This window comes from Ambystoma mexicanum, chromosome 6p (assembly GCF_040938575.1).
Source record: "Ambystoma mexicanum isolate Mex_15411 chromosome 6p, UKY_AmexF1_1, whole genome shotgun sequence".
Lineage (NCBI taxonomy): Eukaryota > Metazoa > Chordata > Amphibia > Caudata > Ambystomatidae > Ambystoma > Ambystoma mexicanum.
Window position 1 is genome coordinate 249,796,162 of NC_090935.1, and position 12,540 is coordinate 249,808,701.

Below are 12,540 nucleotides of genomic sequence, written 5' to 3' on the forward strand. Positions count from 1 at the left end.
GAAACATTAAAAAAAGCTGTCAATGGACTATCCAGCCCTGGTTAGGGACAGAATGGTGTATGCCTCGTAATGGAAAAAACAGAAAACTCTGGCCTTGTCAGTGCTGGGATGGATCCAAGCCTGTGGGTGGAGGTGGAGCCCTGTAGTGCAACCCCGGGGAGGGAGGACACTGGGGTGACGTGGCCCAGAGAAGTTCCAGTGGCCAATAGTACACAGTGTGCCACACTGTGCACTATGCAGGAACACGAATGCATGGGTGGCAAAGTGAAGCGTCCTCCAGAAGTAAGAAAGTGTCTCAAGGAGTCATAGCAGCCCCATGGGGCCTGAAACCAGGTGAGGGAAAGAACTGGCATGGGCTTGCTCGTTCCAGTGCCACACCAGCGCTTTGCTATGAGGCAAGCTGGACACCTACTGGAGGTAAAGCGGCGAAGGTTATTGCCTTCATGGAGCAATGCCGGGGGATGGCAGCATGGTTGCATGCTAAGTGGCGCAAGCTCACTGCAAGGTGTTTCTGTCACAAAGTAGGCAGTGACCTTAAGCAAGGACCCGCAAAATTATCTCAGGCAAGGAGGTTGAATGAGGCAGGGGGGGGTCTACTGGAGAACAAGTATTGCAGAATGGCAGAACACATCGATGCATGGTGTGGAGCCGGTGTAATGCAGCAAGCATCAAACTGTGTCTAACGGCAGAGGATACAGGGAAAACCAGTATCTTGCATCTTCTGGAGGGAGAAAAATTGACATGCAGTTATTATATGTATTAATTTGTAGACATAATAAGAAAAAGCAGGAATATGAGATTGTTGACTTATAAAAAGCAATTAGTCTAAATGCGTTCAACCTGTTGAGTTACCAATACAAGGTGGGCCTAAGTTTAACCAGTCCTTATAAAGTCATGTAAGATCTGCAGAGTAATTAAGAATTGCCTGCCCCACACTCCGGTGTTTTGGTCGCGCATTGTCAGTGCAATCCATGGGATAATAAGGTCATGTCTGCACCACTCAATATGTATGTATAGTAGTGGCAAAAAAAAGAGTGTGTTCAATTGGTGTTAACTGCTTTACACTGTTAACGCTGATGGCCCCAGAGGGAGGCAAGAACCCGATTTGTAGTGGAAAATGTTGGAATAAAGGCTATTGAATGACTATGAACATAATGGGTAAATAAACCATGATCCAGGAACAGTATTCCAAACCTGCAGTATTATAATTATGTATGTGCCTGATAGTGTGTTATTTTTCTTTTTTTATAAATGGATATTGGATAGGAACATCCCAGCCTATTGGCTGTTGGTAATATGTGCACAGAGAGCTTCTACTAAAACTGACAAGTGCAAAAGGACTGCAGAGGCAGTGCTTTTGGGAGCTCTCCGGGGGGCACTGGGTGAAGGCCACCTGTACCCCCATCATGGATTGAACTAGCCTAAACCTGTTTTGACAATGAACCCTTATTCTCATCCAGATGTGCGTCATAGGACGTCGGCCCCCGACCCCTCACGTGAGGAAGATGACACAGATATCGTCAGAATGGAGTGACTGAGCTGAAAGCTGAGAAGCACGCGGTAATGGGAGAACGAACAGGAACTGAACAAGGACTACAATGGTATACAATGTTTCCCATTGACTTACCTGGAGTGGCAGGATGATCCAAATGGAAGTTATGTTTATTTTAAGGGGCCAGGACCATGAAGGGGATATAATGGAAGGCAACCTGTAGGCAGGTTGGGTTATTAGTTTAGGCAATGGGTTGATAGGATGCTCTCTGTTTATGATGGTTCCAACCAGGCAATAAATATAGTCTTGCTTTGTCTGTTCCAATACAACTCCTGAGTCCTTTGATTTTACGTTCCTCGATGCGGCCCAAGACTAGGACCTGCCACACAATGCTGCAGACCGCCGGACACCGCTCAACACGAAATTGTAGGAGACCTGCTTGCACATCTCCACAAGGGGCTTCCACAGGAGGTCAGGGCTGGTGAGAGTGCATACAAAGTCACACAGGGAATTCAGAGTCCTGCTTGGGATCAGGGAATGGACAACGTGGGATGGGATGTGTTTAGGGGATATGCTGAAATGGGATGGAGATTCTGGGCATGGTATTGAACATTGTTAGTAGTATTTGCATGTGTAATAACTGATTATTTTAATGTTGTCTATCTTTTGTGTAGAGATTAACATAATAAAATATCAAGGTTAGGAACGAAGCTTGGTACAACGCACTGGTATTGGTTAAAGTAATGTGTCTGGGAAAAGGGCAAACGCCCATCAGTAAATAGGAACAGGTGGACAAATGCATGCTGAGACCCCTTATCCCTACCAATACCACTCCGCTGTGTCTTCGGTTACTGATCTCTTTTCCGTCTCTGAACCACAAAGGAGTGGAGTCAAACAACAAGTAAAGCAGGGGTACCTGGGTAACGGAGCAAGTGAGGAGTTAAAGCAGGTTTAAAAAGGAAAAGTAAAATGGGCAAACAGCAGTTGAAAGAGGCAGAGGAAACCTCCAAAGGGGTCGCCCGCCCACTATATGTTCAGACAGTTTAACAGTTCAACTTGTGACTTTTTGGACTCCTGACATTATATGACATGACGAAACACCCAGCCTGTTTTCCCAATTGATGGAACGTTTAACATAGATAAACTAAGAGCCCTAAGATGGGTATTGGAAAAGGAAAGTATGTAATTACCAGAAGTACAATGCGGAGCGTTCGCTCTGTGACTGGAAGAGGCCACAGCTAGAAGAGATGACAGGAATGTTAGGGGATTAAGATAGAGTAATGATCAATTGAGAAGCCAAATAAAAATGTTGAGGGGTAGAGGGTATTAGAGAATATTAGATATTAGAGAAGAAGGGACTGATGGATGAGAACAAGACAGAGGATCCGGATATTAAGACACCGGAGGATATGCTAGAGCCGGAAGTGCCCGCCAGAAGTGCCTGCCTGTTACGCCTGCGGATCTCTGCTCAACTGTTAGAGCTTTGCATTATAGCATCTGGGACTCGCACCCTCACACGTGCGCCGAGCCAGAAGTGCCCGCCAGAAGTGCCTGCCTGTTACGTCTGTGGATCTCTGCTCAAATGTTGGAGCTTTGCTGACATTTTTGTATTTACTGGACATTGGGTGTGTAATTTTGCTGGCAATCATTGGACTGGCCCCGGCTCCCCACAATGACCTGGTAACGGTCCCCAACTTCGCTCTGTAATGGTCCTCTATCTTGCCTTTTAGGAACACGCCCCCTCTGCGCGTCCAGCCAGCTTTATAACATCCGGGACTCGCGCCGTCACGCGCGCACCCAAGCCAGATATGCCGGCCTGTTATGCCTGTTAGACCTGGGGCCGGGGGTTGGGGCTTCCCCCATTCCGTAACAGGCGGCCTTGGCGGGCAAAGTAGAGGGGCGGAAGGCAAGATAGGTATTTGTACTTTTACCGTACCTTTATTTCTTCATGGTTTAATTCACAGTCCATAGCTTTATTGTGCTACTACTTCAGTGTGCTTGCCTGTCCTATTTGCACTTTGTATTGCTGCTTGCTCCCTGCCCACAGTTATTATCCATAGAGTAACTCTTTGAGGGACACTTTGTGTGGCCAATGGCTGCTAGCCATGTCGAGAAGATGTAATAGCACGGAATACGTCTATACTCGACCTATATCAACGGGTCCTGCAACGAGGAGCTCAAAAATACAGGTGGTGCAGCTGTATGATGACATACTGTCCACACCCCTTGTATTTACTGTGAAAAACATGTTGCGTATGGCAATGAATATGCCTCTTCCACTGTCTCCCCCAGAACCAAGTGACTCTTTGTTGCTGGACTCTGAGGCAATGGCACACTCCTTGATGTTATCACTCGGAGGTCATGTGCAAGTACACCAAGAGGAAGCTTCAAGTTCTTGTCTCTTTGAAAACTCAATCCCAAAAAATATTTCCTCCTTGCCAGAAATATCCTTTTTTGATACTCCCCCAGATCCCCAGATTTTTTTACAGCTGATGCAGCACTACATGCAATATCTCACCATCTTCAAGAGACTTTCAGCTATATAGAACCCCAACACTCATCTCAGAAAGCGGATATGGCAGGGACCCTGCTATTAGTCCTACAGGAACTAAAAGCTCCCTCCACCTGTTTTATGGAACTGAGAATTCTCATGGAACGTTTAATAGTACAATCTAAAAGAGGCCTGGACATATTGGAATTGCTTCCTATAAAGTTGGCAACCCAGTTGACTGCCTTGGAAATTAATACAGACAAGAAATTAGATACTGAATTGATTCAATCTGTACCTTTTAATAATCTTTCACATGGATCAGTATCCCTAGAGCCACAACTACAAATATAAATCCCTATTGGTAAAAACCTTAAACCCCCCACAAAAAAAGGTCACAAAAAATAAGAAAAATAAAAAAAAATTGAATTCCTCTATATATAACCAGAGGAATAAATTCCCTAAACATACTTGGCGAAATGTTATCAGAGAGGAAAAAGAGCAATCCCTATCCTCGGAAGCGGAAGTGGTTGTGAGTCCCTCCACTAAATTAACTACCAATGGCGCAGAATATATTATTCCCACCAATACACTTTCAGATGAAATGAGCCACAAAACAATTATGAAAGAAACAAATGTGGCTTCAAAACCAAAGCAAGTCGCGGGCGTCCCCCGGTGAAGATTGTGCATCTTAAGGATAATTTGCCACCAATCTTGGGCCAGAAGGAAATCTATGGTCTATTTTCTAAGCCCAACTCGATAAATCAGGAAAAATTGACTACCTTTCCCGCTGCCCCAGTAATTTTGCCTCAATCAGATACTATCATACCAGAGGACCTCAATTTGAATCTGTATTCAAATCCAATTGATTGCCTCCCAAAGATAGTTGATTTAACTATAGAAAAAGATCCTCCGGGAAACCCATCACGAGGTGACCTGGATAAACGTGCAATGAGCGACCCTCATCTGGAATTGTTGATTCACACAGCTGTGGAAGTAGCATTGAAGGGTAGGGGTGCACCACGGGATGTAGCTGAAATTGATACTTATCAAGCCATGATGCCCTGTGCATCCACTAATGAGGCTTCCCTAGAAGAGGAGGAAAAACATACAAATCTGACTGGAGCTGCAGATGGCATTACTCCATTGTATATCAGTCCTCTACACCTCCCAAAAGTAGTGGATAAAGTCCAAACAACTCCTTCTTCAAAACTTCCGAATCCAATGCTAGCACGCCCTAGAGAAATGTTAGGGGAAGCAGTCACGAGGTTCCCAAAAAACTACCTAGAGACTGAATTAAGATATACTTTATGGAGGAAACCATGACATCTTGACCTTCCAAGTATCCTTTTATATCCCCTATTTGATTGTGGCATGCAGCCAGCAATGAATAGGGAAAGATCCCTGCAATTCCTTAATGATATTCCATCTTTGGCAAATCTGGTCTTGGCCGACATTAAGAGGATTGATTTTATCCACCCAATGTGTTACGATCATGTGAGGATAGTTTTCTATTCCAAGTTGGTCTACCAAAAAGTGCTTGCTGAATTGGATCAGTTTAATAGTAGGAGTTTTGATATATTAATCTTTGGGGATGGATTGGTACAACAAGATGGAAATAATCAAAACAAACTGTCACGATCCCTACATTCAGAGGTGTAGCATCAAACAAAGGAAACAGAAAGTCTCCCTGATCAGGAAACGAGTTGGAGGTGGTTGGCTTTGAGCCTTCTAGACTCTATATCACAGCTCTAATCACTAAAACAGCAACTGTAACCCAGAAAAAACAATATCCATACTTTGTTGGAACTCCCGCGGTAACTCTAATTTATAATCTTCTCCTGAAATATGTCAAAAGCTGAAAGTCAAATACGTACTGTGTATCTAGGAAAATTGGATGACGAGCCCTGCGCAGCTTGATGGCTTTCAATGTTGCCATCTATTAGCCACCAAGGGCCTCAAAGGTAGACCCTCGGGAGGCCTTCTCATCGCCATTATGCTGGGCGCAGGCCTTCATCTTATTGAAATCTTTCCTGTTCCGCCTCATGTCTTGGGAGTATTGGTGAAGTTAGATGGCAATCCTTATGTTTCACATTTCCTGATCTTGAATGTTTATTGGTCTCAGGGCTCTAACCTCTATGATCTAATTACAAAACAGGAAATAATCATGAAGAACTGCCTCTCCAAATGCATAGGTCTTCAGATCCTCATCATGGGTGATTTAAATACTAATATGAAGCTTGTGACTGATGATTTAGAGGTCGCCCCTGTTGTACCGATGAATGTGATTGGGCAATCCACTGGGGACAGAAACTCAGATTGTCTGGGGTATCTATATAAAAAATGTGATTCTATGCTGTGGGATATGCTATTTAAATCTTGGGGCTTGAGATCATTACATTCAATTTTGAGGTTGAAAGAGAATTATACAACCTGGTCATCGGGAAACAGGTCATCTGCAATTGATTACATTTTTGTTTCTGATTATATCCTTAATTTAGTGGAATCTTTCACCACAAATTCAACAATATTGAGTAATCACAAGATGCTTGAGTTACTTTTGCTTATTCCAAGAGGAGTTGTTCCGCTCAATGGACCGAACTTGATATGAATTCTGCCAATAATCGTATTATATGGCTTCCTGGAAACATCCAAGCATGCAGTGCCCTGTTTCGGAATGACAACGGCATATCGATTATGAAAAAAAACAAGTAAGATTTACTCATGCCCATTTCATTCCTTATGTCAAAACTCTTATAGATAGTTCAACGAGGCAAATAGGCAAAATTTAGAGAAAGAAATCTCACGCTCATAAATATGATAGCATTGTTCGGGCTAGCAAAATCCTTCTTCGCCGCTCCTTAAGAAAACTCAGATTATTAACAATCTCTGAAATATCTATGAAAGAGGGGGCAAAATGTTTGAAACAACTTCACAAAAATTGGCTAAGAGGCCATCAAAGCTTAATGTTTCAAGGGGATAACAAAGAAATGTTGCGCTCCTTGCAAGACAATTCTGCGAGACAATTCTGGCACCTTATTAATAAGAACTCCTCTTCTAATTTACATTGTGGCCTTAATCCAATCACTGAACAGGTCTGGTCTGGGCACTTTACTGATCTCTATGCAATAAGAGCCCCCTCGCCCCCGTTTCTAATCACTAACACTTTATCAACCTCCCAGTGGAATTAGAATTTTTCAATTGTTCAGATTCGGGATAGGATTCTCCTGGCCAGTCCGTCTAGGGCTGCCGGTCTTAACGGTTTATCCAATGCAGTATTGAAGGGTGACCCAGACATCTGGTCAAGAGCAGTATCCCTTCTTTTTGCAGACATAAGCCAAACTAAGATTATTCTGCATTCGTGGAATATGTCTTTTATTATTCCAATTTCCAAGAAGGGCGATAGATCTTCAACGCTAAATTATCGACCAATCGCATTATTAGATGCAGGCTCTAAAATCTTTGCTAGCCTTCTTCTTCAACGGGTTGAAGAGTGGTCATCTGATAATGCAATAATTTCGTCAGCACAATTTGGCTATAGGAAAGGGGTGGTGACCCTCGTGGGTGGACTTTTAATATGTCTCCTCCAAGAAATGGGATGCAAAAGAGGGGCTACCCCTATTTATTTAGTGAGTATGGACTTATCCCTAGCGTTTGATTTGGTTGATCGAGCCACATTATGGAGGAAATTAGATCTACTAGGCATTCCGCAGAAGATTTTGGCCATACTGATCCATCTTCATGAAGGCTCTAAAATTCAAATTCGCCTAAATAATGAAGGGCTCACCTCTTTTCCAATCAAAACGTCTAATGGATTAAGACAGGGCTGCATTTTTGCTCCCGCTCTCTATAATCTCTATACGTCTGACATTGGCCCTTGCTTACTGACTGCTTCCTTTATCCAACCTATGCTACAAGGGAAAAAAATGAGTTGGTGCTCTTATGCGGATGATTTTTTGCTATTTGATAGGACGTTGGGGCTTCAGCGTTTGCTAACAGCCTTTGCAGAATATATGGCTATACATGGCCTGATTGTAAACGTGCAAAAATCCCCTGTATTGCGTTTTAGCTGAAAGAAAAAGCAGCCACAGGAAAAATGGTTCTTGGCTAAGACTAAACTGGGAACTAGGCATTCTATGATATATCTTGTTTTTTTGGTAATTGACAGCCCAAATGGTTTCCAGACTAGAAATCATCACCTCATAAAAGCTAAATTATTTACTATCCAAATGCGAGTAGTGGATTGTAAGTTGGGCACATTTTCTTGCATTCCTTTTCTTTGATGCTATATACAAAAAACGATTCCAAAAATGTTGTATGGCCTTGAAATCTTGTTCATAATAGGCAATTCAGATCCATGGCACTTGCATCTGCACACCCTCCACCCTGAAGCCAGCATTCTAAGAGAAATGACATTCTGCCTCCCAAAATGCATCCATTTAGTAGCTCTGCGACATGAATTTGACTTGCAATCATTACAAAGCATTGTAGAGTGAAATGTCTCTTGTTATATTGAAATCTCATAAGACAAAATGGAAATACTGTGTATAATGACTTGGCTTACCATATGAATCTAGATATCTCAAAGTCTGCACTACTTAAGAATTTAATGGAAATATGCAAGAAATTATTGAGCATTGCGGGAGCATCTGTGAGTACATTATTGAATAACCCAAAAAGAGTAAAACAATTGCTTCAGAATAGAGACGGGGCCAACACAATTCATAAATTGACTAAACATAGTCTATATTGTCATATGGTTTCCTATTACAAATGTATGGGCTCATCAGAACCATATCTAATCTGCTTTCCAAATAGATGTTGGAGAAAATCATTCATGCGATTTCAATTTAATGTGTTGTTAACAGGAGAATTCATCGCAACACGTGCCAAATCTTTGGTCCTTATAATTTTATGTAGACACTGCAAGGAGACGGGGGTCAAAGAAACCTTGCGACATCTGTTGATTGAGTATCCAGCTTTAGCCTTAGTTAGACCACTTTATTTTGGCCGCTTTATTTCGGATCCAAATAATGTGGATCTTGACCTGCTATGGAAACGCATGTTATATGACAAAAAATACCTTTGCAATTAGCAGTCGTAAGATTTCTAAAGATGGACTGTGATCTTGTCTAGATACACTCTTAATTAGTTAAGACAAATGCTTAGCTCCATATGAAATTTGCTGAAATTTTGTTTTTCTTTTTACCTTCCTATTAGCTGTATTCTAGATGGAATGTTAAATATGCTTTGAACTGTTATGGGAAGTTTACCTTTTCTCTTTTCATATGAAATTTATTGAAATCTGTATACTTTTAGAATTATTGATTTCCTTTTTTATGATGTTTTAGTTTTAGTTGTATTTTAGATAGAATGTTAAAAGTATAATGATGTAGAATTGTATCTTTTGTATTGTTTATTCTTTCTCTTACAATTTTGTAAAGGTTTTTCTAAAACCATATACAAATAAATTAAAAAAATTAAAGAAAAGATATACTAGATATTTTCGCATACCTGAACAGACGAAATCTGGAGGGGAGGCCAATTGTGAAGAGAACTCCCTGTTAGTACCCACAGCACCAGAAATAGTTGGTCCAAGTGGACGGGAACCAGTGGAATGCCATCACTCATGGGACCTCCATCAGTGTACAATTCCTCAGTAACGAGGAGAGAAACGGTATATGGAAGGGAATCACATATATTTGAAGTTCCACTTAGACAAGTACCACCTGCACATGGAGATGGGGGAAATCCACATGTACTGCTGACAGTCCCTGTGACCCTGAAAGACCACAAGCATTCCTAATATGTGGGAAGAACCACAACCATTTGTGGAGGAACTACAGACAATAATGTAGTGATATAACCCATCATGGGAAGACATGAATCAACTTATGAGACTCATGATGGCAGCAGAGGTAAGACAACAATTAACAGAATGGGTGGCTTGGCCAGCTATCGATACAGGCACAGGGGACACTCTGATGTAGGCAAGGGACAGGATAGTGACGATGGTCGCGTAAGTATGGCCTAGAAAAACTGATTGGGCAAAAATATTGAATTGTAAACAAAATAAGGGCGAATGATCTGCAGACTAATTAGATAAACAGAAGGAGATGTTCACTCAGCACTCAGGTATTACAAACCCAGAAGATACAGCGAAGCAAGCTATAGCAAACTAATTTGATGCCAGGTTACTCCCGAAGGTACAAATGCAGCTAAAGAAAATACGCATAGGATGGCATGTCAAGCCTTTAGTGGAGCTGGTGGTGAATCATTGCCTTGCTTGCCAAGATCAAAGAAAGGAGTCATTTGATAGCAAACCTATGACATAATAGGTGCAGGAACAACAGCCATTGCAGGAAACGTTAAGGGGAATCAGGCCCAAAGGGGGGGGGTCGACCGAGAGGCAGAGGAAGAGGGGGAGGTTAGATGCGTCAGCAGATGTAGCAGAATCAGCAGGGGTTTATAGGGCACAGCAACACCAATCGAGATAGAGGGCACATTTTGAACAATAGGCATGGGGAGGTCAGGTTCAGCAGGTGCTGGGACATCTGAATAATCACGAGGATCCAAAAGCTATGGCATCAAATCCATTGATTTGTACTATTATAAACAGGAGTGCCATTGAAAATGTCAGTGCCCATTCAGACTGCACAGTACGCCACACCCACTAGAAGGCTGACGTCCAAACAATGCATAAATGCCACCACAGGGAGTACAGGTCCAGAGACAGACCTCACCCATGGGCCAGATGCCCCAGTTTCCAAAACCAAATTCTAATCTATTCATCCCAGGAGACCAACAAGTGCATGGAGGAGATTTGACTGGAAATTGACAATCAGAAGGGGAAGGGACTCTGGAAGTATCAATGATTCCAATTGACCAGGAGGGTCTGTATGTGCAGTGCCAGGTTCAGGTGATGCCAGTACCATGTCTGTCATATACGGGCCAAACCGATCCGCTTTACAAATTCATAATTTTTCACAAGTCCCTACATCAGAGGAGATGGTAAGAGTGGTAGGAATATCAAATACTACTGTCATAAACCAGGTGACTGAACCCCTCTCTGTTACAATAGGCCGCATCACCAATCGACATGCATTTTTGTTAAGCCCCACTTCTCCCATGAATTCGTTGGGAAGAGATCTGTTGTGTAAGATGAGATGCACCATTTACTGCACTCCAGATGGAGTGCTTCTAAGTGCACCCACCGATAATTCGGTGACGATGATGGCTTCACTAAGGGAAAACATAGAAGGAAAAGTAACAGAGATAGAGTAGCAATGGTCGGAGGACATACAGAAATTAATTTGTTTCAATACCAGGGTGTTTGTGTACCACTTTCCACGAGAGGCTCAATGTGACCCAAGCCCTAGTTCTCTCTAGACTTGATTACTGCAATAGCCTCCTCCTGAATCTACCATCTTCCACTCTGCGACCCCTCCAGCTAATCCAGAATAGGGCAGCAAGACTTATCTTTGGCCTCAAACCCAGGGACTGCATCTCTCCTGCACTAAAAAGTCTTCACTGACTCCAGGTTGCTGCACGGATTAAATTCAAATCCCTCTGCATCATCCACAAGGCTGTCTGGGCCCGGGGACTACACTATGTTCAACTTTATCTCACTAAATACTCTCAATCTAGACCAGTAGGTTTCTCTGGCACCAACTCTCTGTGTGTAAAGCGTTTTGCTAAACAGAGAGTAGGGTTTTTTTCACTTTCGTCAGCGGGTTCCCTCCTATGGAATAGCCTCTCCCTTCCTCTGCACCTTGAGTAGGATCTCCTCAAATTCCGGAAGCTCCTTAACTTTCCTCTTTTCCTCCTCCTTCCCTTCTCCTCTCCTATGCTAATCCCACAGTTGCTGCAATTGGTGTCCTGGGCCCTTATGCATCCTCGGGCCCTGACCTCCCACACCAATTCTGCCCAGCTCCAGTCTATCCATGGCACTTGCATCTGCACACCCTCCACCCTGGAGGTTCGCACATACTCCTCCAGCGGACCCAGTCTGCGTAGCACTCAACCTCCCTAGTACTTCATCTGTGGCTCACCCATGAGCTCGGACTCCCCAGCACGTTCTCCCATCTTCCCTCCTCCTTGCTGCACTTGCATGTTCTGAATACTCACAAGGCGTAGAAGGTTTGCCCTTCTACCTTTTTCCCCCTCTGCTCTTTTTCATGTTTTTTTCCCACCCCATCTCCCTCCCTGCCCTGTGGGTGCTTTGAACATTTTCTTATGTATAAGCGACTAACAAGAAAACAATAAATAAATATATACACCATGCGGAAACAATAAAGATAAATGGTAGATCCTATTAAAAGATTGCCCCGTACCCCCCAGTAACCTTTAAAAACAAAAGCAGAGGAAGGAATCACCCCAGTGATTGAATCATTTTTGAGTGAGGGAATCATTGTTTCAACTGGCAGTATATGCAATACTCCAATTTTTCTTGTGAAGAAGCCCAGGAAGGAGGCATATCATTTTGTACAGGACCTACATGCTATTAATGATACGGTGATACCTTCCTTTCCCATGGTACCAAATCCATTGATCATATTAT

The 12,540-nt window shown here is 42.9% G+C and overlaps 1 long non-coding RNA gene across 1 annotated transcript in view; it reads left to right on the plus strand.

Annotated features, from left to right (window-relative positions):
• The first annotated feature begins 917 nt into the window (after positions 1-917).
• LOC138510904 (uncharacterized) overlaps positions 918-12,540 on the plus strand; it is a 64,692-nt gene continuing 53,069 nt past the window's right edge. The window contains exon 1 of the long non-coding RNA XR_011280455.1: positions 918-1,601. This is a non-coding gene — a long non-coding RNA (uncharacterized lncRNA). The remainder of the gene's footprint in view (positions 1,602-12,540) is intronic.